Raw genomic sequence first — 12,926 nt, 5'->3', positions numbered from 1 at the left:
GGCAGAATGTTTTTGTTGTTATCTGCTTATTTTTTTCTTTTCTTTTTTTTTAAACCTCCCTTAAACATAAGCTCTTGCATTTTAATTTGGAGCTTTTGAAAATTCTGTGCCTGGTCCTTAACCTTTTTGCGGTCATAATTGTATCACATGGTAAGGTCTGTCAGCGAACTGTCAACCAGTGCCGTTTGTTGCTGGTGGGCTGGTGAGACCTGCTCTACCATCTCATTAGTGTAGATGGGCTCCCAGAGGAAACCCTAATAATGGGGTTTGTCTTAAGGTCTACTCAGGCCTTATTGTTGGATCATCTGTGAGGAGTTAGGGAGGCCATAGGACAGTGAGGAGTTCTACCACAGTGTGATTGTGACAAGACCTCAGAATGATCTGACAGGGATCTGGAGAGCTGATATGACTCTTCAGAGTCCCAACTAAGGCATGGTACCTGGGCGTTCTCCCTCCCACTGAACAGTCACGAGCAGGCTGCTCTCAGGGAGGATGCTATCACTGTTGGTCAGGTGTTCTCTTTCAGCTGAGAGCAATTCCAGGATAAGGGCTGACTTGTAAAGCATGACAGGTACTGGATACTTGAAGCAGCTGAGAAGGGTTGCCTCTGTCCAAGATGGAGTCGGAATGGTCCATCCTCCACTGAAGGAAGTCCAGGCTCCTCACAATCTTTCAGATTATGAACATAATGCAGGTGGCTGTCAGATATACCATGTGATTTGTTCAGTGGTTCAACTATAACTGTTGAAATATTGAAATACCAGCAGTCAAGACTGATTTTAGTACTAGAGAGTCAGTACTTTTTTTTTTAATAAATAATTTCTCCCCTACTTTTTTGATTCCAGATATTCAGTCTCAAAACTTATTTAACTTAACATCTTCTCCCCTAGAGAAAGGAAGCTAGAATGTTCTGCTTCAGACAGGTTCATTTTGAGGCTTTATTACAGCAGGGAAGGGCTTAATTGTATGACAGTAAAGTTAGGGGCAGTCAGCCTAGAGTTACAAAGTCGCCTACCATGTGCAGAAAGTGGGTTTAGAATAAAGAGTTCAACCTTCCTTTATGATTGATGAGATTACATATGGGAGAGGCAGAGGTGGCGTGTGAGTGTGTTTGAATGTGGGTATGCTGGTTGGTGGTAGAGCGAGGTGGTGGGGGAGGGGGACGCCTTACAAGTTTGAACTGAGCAAGCCCAAAGGAATCATGTTTGGCCTAGGTCCCATAGTACAAGTTTGTACTGGGCCATGAAAGATGATGCTTGGTTCTGTGTGTGACACCTGGTGTACAAGCTGAAAAGAAGGCATGCCTTGTCAAGGCTTTTCCCAGATGCTTTCTGGATTTCTCCATTACTGTCAGCAGCTCTTTTCAGACAAACAAAATATGTGGACCATGCATTGCCAAAACACCGTTCTGGGAGCAGCCTGCTAGTTATTCATTCTTATTGGAATAATTTTTGGTGGAGGGGTAGATCAGCAATAAATAGGTTCCTTACCCCTTCCAATTAACTCTGTATTCATTGGTTTAAAAGAGAGAACCACATTGCTTGGGCACTGGATGGAGCATCTGAGGCAATGGCCAAGCTATTTCCCTCTTCAGTCTAGGATGGGAGGGTCACAAGTAGACATCAAACAGCATTGTATAGAGAAGTGCAAAGCTCCAGCCTGCAAAAATGGAGAGATGCTGAAGTCATGACCTTTAATTTATTCTAATTTAGAAAGGTGTGTGTGTGTGTGTGTGTGTTAGGGTTTCTGTTGATATGACAAAATACTATGAATGAAAGCAACAAAGAGAGGAATGGGTTATATCAGTTTACAGTTCTCACATTACATTTTATCACTGAGGGAAGTTAGGGCAGGATTTCAAGGCAAGAACCTGAAGGAAGGAGCTGAAGGACAGGCAGTGGGGGAGGGCTGCTTTCTGGCTTGGTCATCCCGGGTTACTTGATCTGTTTTCTTATAGTAGCATGTCACCAGCCCAGGGTTGGTGTCACCCACATGATCTGGGCCCTTCTGTGTCGATCATCAATCAAGAAAAAGCACCATAGGTTAACTCTCAGGCCAATCTGTTAGGCATTTTTTCAATAGGGGTTTCCTCTTCCAAAATAACTCTAGTTGTGTCAAGTTGTCTAAAACTAGCCAGCACAATGGACTCTGTGTCAACTTAACACACAAATGCATTCCTGTTAAACTATAACATTTCTTTTCTTATTTATCCCTTAGATCTCATATTAATACAAATATCACAATATAAAACATCCAAACTTTCAAAAGTCTAATGGTCTTTAAACATTCACACACTTTAAAAGTCCAGTTTTAAAAAATTAATCTAATGTCTATTTCAAAGTTCCAACTTTCCTTAAAATGTCCAAAGCCTCTCTAAAATATTAAAATGTCTATAAAATTCCAAAATCTGTGGCATATGGTGCAGTTATAATAAAATCAAAATAAAACCAAAGTTCAACAGTATAAAAAGTTCAATGTTCAGCAAAATCTCTCTCTCTCTCTCTCTCTCTCTCTCTCTCTCTCTCTCTCTGTATGTGTGTGTGTGTATGTGTGTGTGTGTGTGTGTGTGTGTGTGTGAGAGAGAGAGAGAGAGAGAGAGAGAGAGAGAGAGAGAGAGAGAGAGAGAGAGGAGCATGGGTGTCAGAGGAAAGGGAGAGAGAAAATTATGTAATTCTATTTCAATTGGAAACATTAAAAGCTATTTGGTGCTTGATGTGTGAGGCTCACTCATGATCCTCTGGGCTCTAAAGTCCTTCATTTCTCACATCTGCCATTTGCAGCCCAGAAAAACTGTTTCCTAGGCTCAGGCCAGCTCCACTCCATGGCAATTGCTACCTTTGGCTTTCCCACAATCCTGGCATTTCCAAGCTAGCTTCTCCATTGCAGCTGGGATGCACCTTCACTACCTCTTGGGCGTTCTTTAGGGACTCTGACCCTGTTAATATAGTGCCAAACCTCAGCCTCTCTCCATGAGTCCTTCAATCCTAAGTTTTTATTTATATATATATATATATATTACCGTTAATAGAGACTTCACCTTCACCATGGCCTTTCCTGGCCTTTAAGTAACAAACTTCAGTTCTTCTCTGTGATTCTTTCACACCTTCAGAATCAGAAACATATTACCAAATTTGGCTGCTAGCACAAAATACAGTCTTAGCCTCACTGAAGGGCAACTTCTGTGTACTGACCCCCTAGAAAACACTTCTCAGATGAGTTTCCTCAATAATGCTGCTGTCTTCTAATCAAAAAATGATTCTTCAGACCCTGCCGATGAGTATCGATTGTCCCAGCAAAGCAATGACTTCACCTTAGTCCTTTTTAACTCAACATATTTAATGCCCACCATAGTCTTTAAGGTATTCTCAGAGCTTCTCTCAGAAACTTCACAAGCCAGGCCCCCATTGCATGCAATGCTCAAACCTTATATTCTAAGTTCCCACAATAGCTGACTGAACTCTGAATAAGCAACAGTTCTTCCAGCCTAAAGTTCAAGTGTCAGCACAATCTTCCCCAAAACACACACTGTGAAGTCTGTCATAGCAAATGGTCTACTGTTGTGACCAATTTCTGCCTTTGTTAGGGTTTCTATTGCTATGCTAAATTCCAATATTTGGAAGAAAGGGTTTATTTCATTTTACAACTCTTAGGCCACACTATATCACTTATGGAAATCAGGGCAGAAATTCAAGGCAGGAACCTGGAGGAAGGAGATGAAGCAGAGACCGTGGCACAGCGTTGCTTACTGATATATTGCCATAGCTTGCCTAATATGCTTTTGGATACCATATAGGTCTATAAGCTCAGGGGTGTCACTGCCCACATGAGCTTCCATATCAGTAATCAATCAAGAAAATTTACCACAGGCTTGTCCACAGGCCAATATGGTGGAGGCATTTTCTCAATTGAAGTTCGCTCTTCAAGCATGACTCTAGCTTATGTAAAGTTGACACAAGGCTATCCATTAGATACCTCCCCCCACCCCACCTCCTATGTCTGTGTGTGTGTGTGTGTGTGTGTGTGTGTGTGTGTGTGAGTGACTGTTTGCATGTGTGTACACTTGCAGGCATGTACCTGGAAGCAAGAGAGCTCAGATTCATCTGGAACTAGAGTCACTCATCATGGCACCAGGGGCTGAACTGGTCCTCTGAAAGAGCAGTACATGCTCTTACCTAGAATCATCTCTCCAGTCTTCAAGATTTAAACAAAACAAAACAAAACAACTTCTGCATGCATGTGGTTCCACCTTTGGTGCAGGTGTAGAGTTTGGAAGTACTGGGGAACAGTATTTTAAAAACTGGTTACAATTCCCCTTACAAGTTTTTACTCAACAAATCTTTTTTTGTCTTTTATAGCAACCAGTAGTCCCTAACAAATATGATTTTTTAAAAACATTTTATTTTCAATTTATTATTTGAGAATGTAATGTACATTATATATGTATACATTAAAATATAACACATCTGCTCTTAATTTCCTCCTTCCAATAGCATCTCCTAAAATAGATCTCCTTGACAAGATGCCTCTTAACTTCACCCTTCCTCTTCCTCTTCTTTTTCTTCCTCCTCCTCTTCTTCCCTACTCACTGGTCCACTAGTGCTGCTCATAAGTGGTGGGATGTAGGTTCATCCACTAGAATCTGGGCAGCTTACCAGTGGCCATACCCTTAAAGAAGACGGTGTCTCCCTCTGTAGTTGGTTATGATCTTAGTGAAAGAGCAGTGCATCACCCATCAGTTGGAGACTTCATTTGACCTTGAAGTTGGTTGGTTCCATCTAGTTAAGTAAGTAAAGCATGAATTGGTGCTGAATGAGCTCAAAATAGAGGAAGCGTGCTTTCTGAGGTAGGGAGAAATGTTTGCCCATTATTACTATAATGTAATAAAACAAACTTGGGCTAAATTCTCTTCTTTGTAAACCAATAGCTTGTCCATCAGTTTCCACAGGAAGATTGCATCCCAGAAACTCTACCTTCACCCAACTTCTCAAAGCCTACCCTGCCACATAGCAGAAAGCCAGGCTCAACAGATTAAGCATTCATGCAAATGCTACATCTACAAGGTGTTCAACTGCTGTACCTTCCCTCCTTACCTACCCTCCCCTGCCACTTTCTAGTTTTCTCAACACCTAGGAAACATAAAAATGCCACAGCATTCAAGAAACCTTCTCTTCTCATAAAACAATAATCACATTGTAAACCCCAAGAGTTCTGCAATAGGTGTCTTTCTGGTCCTTTATTAATGCCGCTGGTATTTGTCTAGCCTTAAAAAAAAGTTTTGGCTCTATGTCCCATTCATATTTCGGTGCTATAGCTTGCTAGAATTGTTGGGACAAGTAAAACATTTCCCTTTCAGCATTCATTATGACAAGAAAAAAAAACCCTATTGTATGTCTTTTTAAAGTGACTTGTGACTCATCTCCTTTTTTGGGATGGGTATAGCTTGAGATTTGGCCAGTAGCATGTGTTTCAATTGTGAAAGGGAATGCAAGCACAAAGACGATGAGAGGCGCTGAAAGTGAGGTATTTTATTCAACATCTGCCACCAGGTCAGGATTCTGGTGACATGGGACATAAGCGCTTTAATGACTAAATGTTACAGCGTCTTAGCAGACTGCCCATGATTAAGACCCAACAGCTCATTCTAGGTAAAATGAACACAGAGGAAGGGAGTGGCCCCATGGGTCCAGGATTTCTTTTAACTAACTTTTATATTTTTGATATTTGAAAAATGAAAACAGCTTCTGTGATTACTAAGTAAATGCTTATATTTTTAAAGTTTTAAAAATCATTACATTCATAAGTAAAAAGAACACTTACATGTTCACACTGTCATAAATCTTTCCAATGAGACAGTGACAGCTAAGGAAGAAAACAAATTATTTATGGTGAATATTACCACCTATCAATAATTTGCATTAAGGAATGGTTTATATTTTGACTATTTTCTATGTGTGTGTGTGTATATATATATATATACACACACATGTTTTTTTTTATTTTGCCAGCACAGGGTTTTGCCATAATTTTGGCTTATGATTTTCCTTTTACTCATTACAATCTAATTTCTACATTTCTTATCTTAAACGTTTTATTTGGGTGTATGCACATGCATGTGTGTGTGTATGTGTGCATCATACCTGTGTGTGAGTGAGCGCATGTGTGTGCTTCTATGCATGTGAGTGCGTGAGCATGTGTGCTTTCCTGGGCCACCATGTTTGAGTAGAAGACAATCATGGGAGTGAGTTCTTTCTTTCTATTGCGTGGGTCATGCTGAGGCTTGGAGGCAGCCACCTTTACCCACTGAGCCATCCTGCTGGACCTCCTTTCTTTAGTGGAAAATACTTCATGGAAACATTTACATAGCAAATGACTTATACGTCATTTTGCCAGAAGCTTGATGGAAAACTCAGTAAGAAGGAACAACTTAAGATATTTTGTTTTAAGCTTCTTGTTCAATTATTATAAAGGAAAGTGTCTGGGGACAAAGGATGATAGAACCAAATTACTGAATGTATCATAAGCCTTCCTGGGATGTTAGGTGTGGTTTGCCTGAAGGCCTGCTCAGTGTTCCCAGGAGGTAAAGCGCTGAGGTCCTGACAAGGTCATCCTGGGTCTCTGGCCAGAAGACTGTATGAAATGCTGGTGAAGATTTTGTTTGTTTGCTTATTTTTGAGCTGAGGTCTTACTAGGTAGCCCTGGGTGGCCTGGATCACGCTATGTGGAGCAGGCTGGCCTTGCACATAGCATCCTAAATAGCAGGATTAAAGGGGTTCATCATGACACCTGCTACTGAAGATATTTTTAATCAATCAATCAATTGATTAATTAATTAATTAATTAATTAATCAATTAACCTTTTCAGTGCCAAGAATTGAACTTAAGACCTCACATTTGCTAGGCAAGTCTCTACAGTAAGTTTTAGTTCCAGATAAAGGTTAAAAAAAGAACCAAACAAAACAAACCTTTTTCTTATTCATCAATAGTGTAACTACAACTCTGAAAAATTATTTCTTTTCCTATTATCTTCACTTACATTTTTCTTTCTAATTTTGTACAGAACCCCAAATGAATTCAGGTCAAGAATGAGAGTGTGGAGGTTAAAGGTATGTTATATTTTAAATGGCTTAATTTATTTAAATGAAGTATATATTTTTTTTAACTTTTAAAGTCAAATATAAACTTGCGTTTTTCAAATGTTTTTATTGAATCACACATTTTTTTGTGTGTGCAAATAAATGGAAATTACCTGATGCTATTTGAACACTGTAAAAATTTACCTATTGGGATTGTGTGAAAGAACATGGGAGGCACCCAAATCACCCTCCACTTTTAAGTGCTGCTAAGGATAGGAAATCTTAACTGGTTGAAGTCTGACACTGTGGACCCTGACCTTTTCTTGAATACTTGGAGTCATAGCACAAATGCTCGTTGGAACTACCCCACGTGACTTCCGCCTCCTCACACGTGCTCCTGTGGCCTTCCTAGCCCATCCCAGAGTGGGGGGGGTTCTTGTCTCTAAAGACATCATGCTTACTTTGTGTTCCTGAAATGAAGCTCACTATGTGGAGAGGGGAAAGTTCCTGGCAAGATAGTCTAAAACACTTTGAACTCACAGTTGCCTTGGCTTAAGCAACTACATGAATCACGTGATTCTGAAAGCCCGGAATTACATGATTCTGAAAGCCCGTGACTGAATCATGGCGCTTGAAAGAACAGAATTGTCCTGTGGTTCACTGAGCTGTTTAAGGCACAAGCAAAAGCATACCTCTTCTCACCTTGGCTTCTGGTTAAAATTCTGTATGTTTAAACCGGAAAACATTTAATTTTCAAGTCATTATTATGTATTTTACAAATGGTTATCATTTACATTTCGTTAGTCACAGTAGCTGTAGCAGAACCAAAAATACTGATTACTGAGTGATCAGTTTCCCATAGAGTTAATTTGTAACACTGAAAATATTAAATAGTTAAAGTTGTCTAATTGTGTAACTAATCCATGTACACCCTTGTGTATTTGTCACATCAATAATAGCATATTGTCTTATATGTACTTTTCAAAACTAATTTCCTTACAATTAAGCAAGGGCATCATTCTTAGAAAAAAATGTCTGAAAATCTCTTGGAAAATGCATATGAAATTTTGTCCTATATTCAACAATGAAATATTTAACCTTCTACATTTTTTTCCCATTTGCCAAAACAACACTAGAGGAAGCAACACAATTCATATAGATTGAGGCTTCACTAAGTTGAATTCATACTGTTAAAAAGAAGTGGTTATATCTTTCTTTTGTTTTTGCATCCACATTTTTTGATCATTTGAAATGAATTTTGACTAAGCTAAAGTCATCACGTGCAGACACTACTCACAAGATTATAATTTTATCTGTCAGTTAAGACATAGAGGTGTAAGGAGCCAAATAGAAAGTTAGATGTTTAGTCTGTCGAAGACAGGGCATAATTAATTACTGGACAGGGGATAAAGACAATGACTTGAAGGCTAGGTTACAGAACATCAATCCTAGCGACTGCTGTGTATGAGTCAGAGTAGGTAAACATCAGGCCTGGTCTCAGGATGTGGTTGACTGCTATGTACTCATTCACACTCAGTGTGATTTGGCATGACTGAATTCACAGAAGTTGCACATCTTAGTTCTGAAGATAAATGCATAAAGAAAAAGGAATTTTCCTACAGTTTCTTCATTATGTCTCTATAGTGATGATGTTAATGGTACAAAGAATGCCCAGATGCCGTGCATCTCCCTGGGGCTAACCATGACTCCTGTAGCCAATGGAAACAGTAAGCAGTGCTTCCCCGTTGCTCTGTGGTAGACATCTATGCCACACCTGTTCTCTTCCTTATATCTTTTTTTTTTCTTGGTCATTTTCATGACTTCCTACTTGCTCTGATCTTGTGTGTGTGTGTGTGTGTGTTTGCTTGTTTTTAAGGGTCTTTGGATTTTTGTGGCTGTGGAACATGCTTTGCTGCTGTCTTGTCTCACCATGTCTCAGCTTCAGTGAAGCTGTAATTTGATTTTTCCTCAAGGGTGAACTAACATCCCATATGTAAAATAGCATTTTGAACCAATTCGATGGTATGTCCAGAGGTATAAAACCGTGAAAATGTTGTCATAACCATTATTCTATAACGATATATTCAGATATCAAATGATCTTCAGAGGGTATATTTGGCTCTATGTGCAATTTTCTGAATTAGGTTTTGGTATAATCTATGGAGAGAGCCATGGCTTGTGGTAACACTTAACATTGTTGTCTGCCTGAAGAAATACTGTCTTAGCACCACAAATCCACCTTCATCACCACAGGCATATAGAATACAATTATCCTCTTCAAGTTCTTCAAAAAGAAAAAAGAGTTTCAGGCTCTCTTATGCTGATTCAGTTTTATCCATCAAGCTAACTAGCAACTTGACACCAAGATAAACCTTCCTGTGAATATGATCTGACCCCCCCAAGACCTCTAAAATTGCATCTGGAAGGTATTCTTTTAGCAGAAAATGTCTTCCAATATCTGATGCCTACTGAGAAACCCATTGACCCATGTAGCTTCATAGCAAGATTATGGAGAATTAACTCATACCTGGTGTTTTGAAAATACTACTTCTTGAAGTAATTATTCATTCCACCCTGTTATGACTAGTTTTTTGAGCCTCAAATACCTAATACATTTTGTGAAACTTCAACAGGACTTTCGATCCTCTTATTTCAAGACAAGTTGAAGGCCACAGTCAGTACTCAAATACACCAAGGAGGAGAAGCTTCAAATTTTAGAGCAAAAAAGTGATTGAGAGCATTGTGACTTATAGATCCGAAGACTAGAAACAAAGGACTGGCATAGCTGTATCTCCAAGTATTGGGAAGTTGAAGAAGAAAGTTCTTCTTGCTGAATAGTACTCCATTGTGTATATATAACACATTTTCTGTATCCATTCCTCCATTGAGGGATATCTGGGTTCTTTCCAGCTTCTGGCTATTATAAATAAGGCTGATACATAGGACACATAGTGGAGCATGTGTCCTTATTGCACGCTGGGGAATCCTCTGGGTATATGCCCAGGAGAGGTATAGCAGGGCCCTCCACACGTGTCATGCCAGTTTTCTTTTCTTTTCTTTTTTTTTAAAATATATTTTGGAGGGTTTTTTTAACTCTGAATTTTTTTAATATTTTATTTGATATTTTTTATTTACATTTCAAATGATTTCCCTTTTTCTGGTCCCCCACTCCCCGAAAGTCACATAAGCCCCCTTCCCTCCCCCTGTTCTCCCACCCACCCCTTTCCACTTCCCTGTTCTGGTTTTGCCTTATACTGATACACTGAGTCTTTCCAGGACTAGGGGCCACTCCTCCGTTCTTCTTGTATCTCATTTGATGTGTGGATTATGTTTTGGGTATTCCAGTTTTCCAGGCTAACATCCACTTATTAGTGAGTGCATACCATGATTGATCTTTTGAGACTGGGTTACCTCACTTAGTATGATGTTCTCCAGCTCCATCCATTTGCCTAAGAATTTCATGAATCGATTGTTTCTAATGGCTGAATAGTACTCCATTGTGTATATATACCACAATTTTTTGCATCCATTCTTCTGTTGAGGGATACCTGGGTTCTTTCCAGCTTTTGGCTATTATAAATAGGGCTGCTATGAACATAGTGGAGCATATACCCTTATTACATGCTGGGGAATTCTCTGCGTATATGCCCAGGAGAACCGTCAGACTGATTTCCAGAGAGGTTGTATCATCTTACAATCCCACCAGCAGTAGAGGAGTGTTCCTCTTTCTCCACATCCTCACCAACACCTGCTGTCTCAGGAGTTTTTAACCTTAGCCATTCTGACTGGTGTGAGGTGAAATCTCAGGGTTGTTTTGATCTGCATTTCCCTAATGGCTAATGATGTTGAACATTTCTTAAGGTGCTTCTTGGCCATCCGAATTTCTTCAGGCAAAAATTCTTTGTTTAGGTCTGTACCCCATTTTTAATGGGGTTATTTGGTTCCCTGGGGTCTATCTTCTTGAATTCTTTGTATATATTGGATATTAGTCCTCTATCGGATGTAGGATTGGTGAAGATCTTTTCCCAATTTGTTGGTTGCCGTTTTGTCCTTTTGACAGTGTCCTTTGCATTACAGAAACTTTGTAATTTTATGAGATCCCATTTGTCAATTTTAGATCTTAGAGCATAAGCTATTGGTGTTCTGTTCAGGAACTTTTCCCCTGTGCCTATGTCCTCAAGTGTTTTCCCCAGTTTCTTTTCTATTAGTTTCAGTGTGTCTGGTTTTATGTGGAGGGCTATCTTTTTTCCACTGGATGTTTTCAGCTCCTTTGTCGAAGAGCAAGTGACCATAGGTGTGTGGATTAATTTCTGGGTCTTCAATTCTATTCCATTGGTCCACTTGCCTGTCCCTGTGCCAATACCATGCAGTTTTTTAACAGTATTGCTCTGTAGTATTGCTTGAGGTGTGGGATACTAATACTACCAGAAGTTCTTTAACTGTTGAGAATAGTTTTAGCTATCCTGGGTTTTTTTGTTATTCCAGATAAATTTGAGAATTGCTTTTTCCAACTCTGTGAAAAACTGAGGTGGGATTTTGATGGGGATTGCATTGAATCTGTATATTGCTTTTGGCAAGATGGCCATTTTAACTATATTAATCCTGCCAATCCACAACAACGAATTCATGAATTTTTTAGGCAAATCGATGGAACTGGAAAATATCATCCTAAGTGAGGTAACCCAATCACAAAAGATTACACGTGGAATGCAATCATTGATAAGTGGATATTAATTAGCCCTGAAGCTCTGAACACTGAAGATACAATTAGCATATCAAATGATTCCCATGAAGAAGGAAGAAGAGTGTCCTAATCCTGGAAAGGCTTGATCCAGCATTGTAGGGGAGTACCAGGACAGAGAAAAGGGAGGGGGAAAGATAGGAGAATGGATGGAGAGAAGAGGACTTATGGGACTTATGGGGTGGGGGACTGGGAAAGGGGAAGGCTTTTAGAATGTAAACAAAGAATATAGAAAATAAAAAAAATTAAAAAAAAAACAAAATGAAAAAAGAAAGTTTTTCTTTTAGACCCATCCCCTGTACTCTCAACAGAAAGATTTAAAATCAATACAGGGGACAACAGTGGACCTTTCAGTTCAGCATGAGTAAGGGATGGGTCTGTGTCACTCTAACTATGGTGAAGATAAGTGGTAGCCATGAAAGTGGCATTTCTGTTGCCTGATGTGAGATGCTGGGGATATAAAATGCATAAGTCATAGTTTCAGCCTTCAAGTAACCTTTAGTCAGTGAGGAAAAGGTAAAGGTTGAGGCAGCCATACATAGAAGAGAGCAGCATGTGTCATCTGACTTGCCCACTGGGAGCTAAGCTTCTTGGGGACAAATCTGCTTGAATTTCTGGTACCCCATCTGTTCTTGCTGCACTGAAAAGATTTCATATATTCATGTCAGCTGATTTTTATTGATAGATACAAGTTTACTCTGGTTGTGATTTCTGTAGTGGAATGCTAAGGAGAAGGCAGTTGCAGCAACACAGGAATGACATGGGGGTTGTGTAACTGGCAAAAGCAGCCAAGACAAAAGGATGGAGGTGCATTTGAGAGGTATTTCAGGTATGAAATTTATGGGATTTCTGTAACTGATGTGATGTTGGGGGGGGTGTGGAACTGGCAAACCTGTTACGGTGAGAAGCTGGTGAGTCATGGCAACCCAGAATGATTTGGAAATGGAGGGAGTGGAGAATTTGGAAGCTTTAGCAGAGAGAGCCTTGTATAGAGCATTTGACACTGAACAATGGTTTGCGTATCGACCACAATTATATGTCATCAGTGCGTACTAGGGTGAAGTTAGTGTGGATGAAGTCAGTGCAGGTAAGTAGGCAAAATAAAGTAAGAA

The sequence above is a fragment of the Apodemus sylvaticus genome, chromosome 16 (genome assembly GCF_947179515.1).
Source record: "Apodemus sylvaticus chromosome 16, mApoSyl1.1, whole genome shotgun sequence".
In the NCBI taxonomy this organism is placed as follows: Eukaryota; Metazoa; Chordata; class Mammalia; order Rodentia; family Muridae; genus Apodemus; species Apodemus sylvaticus.
Note: the sequence above shows the minus strand (reverse complement) of the source record.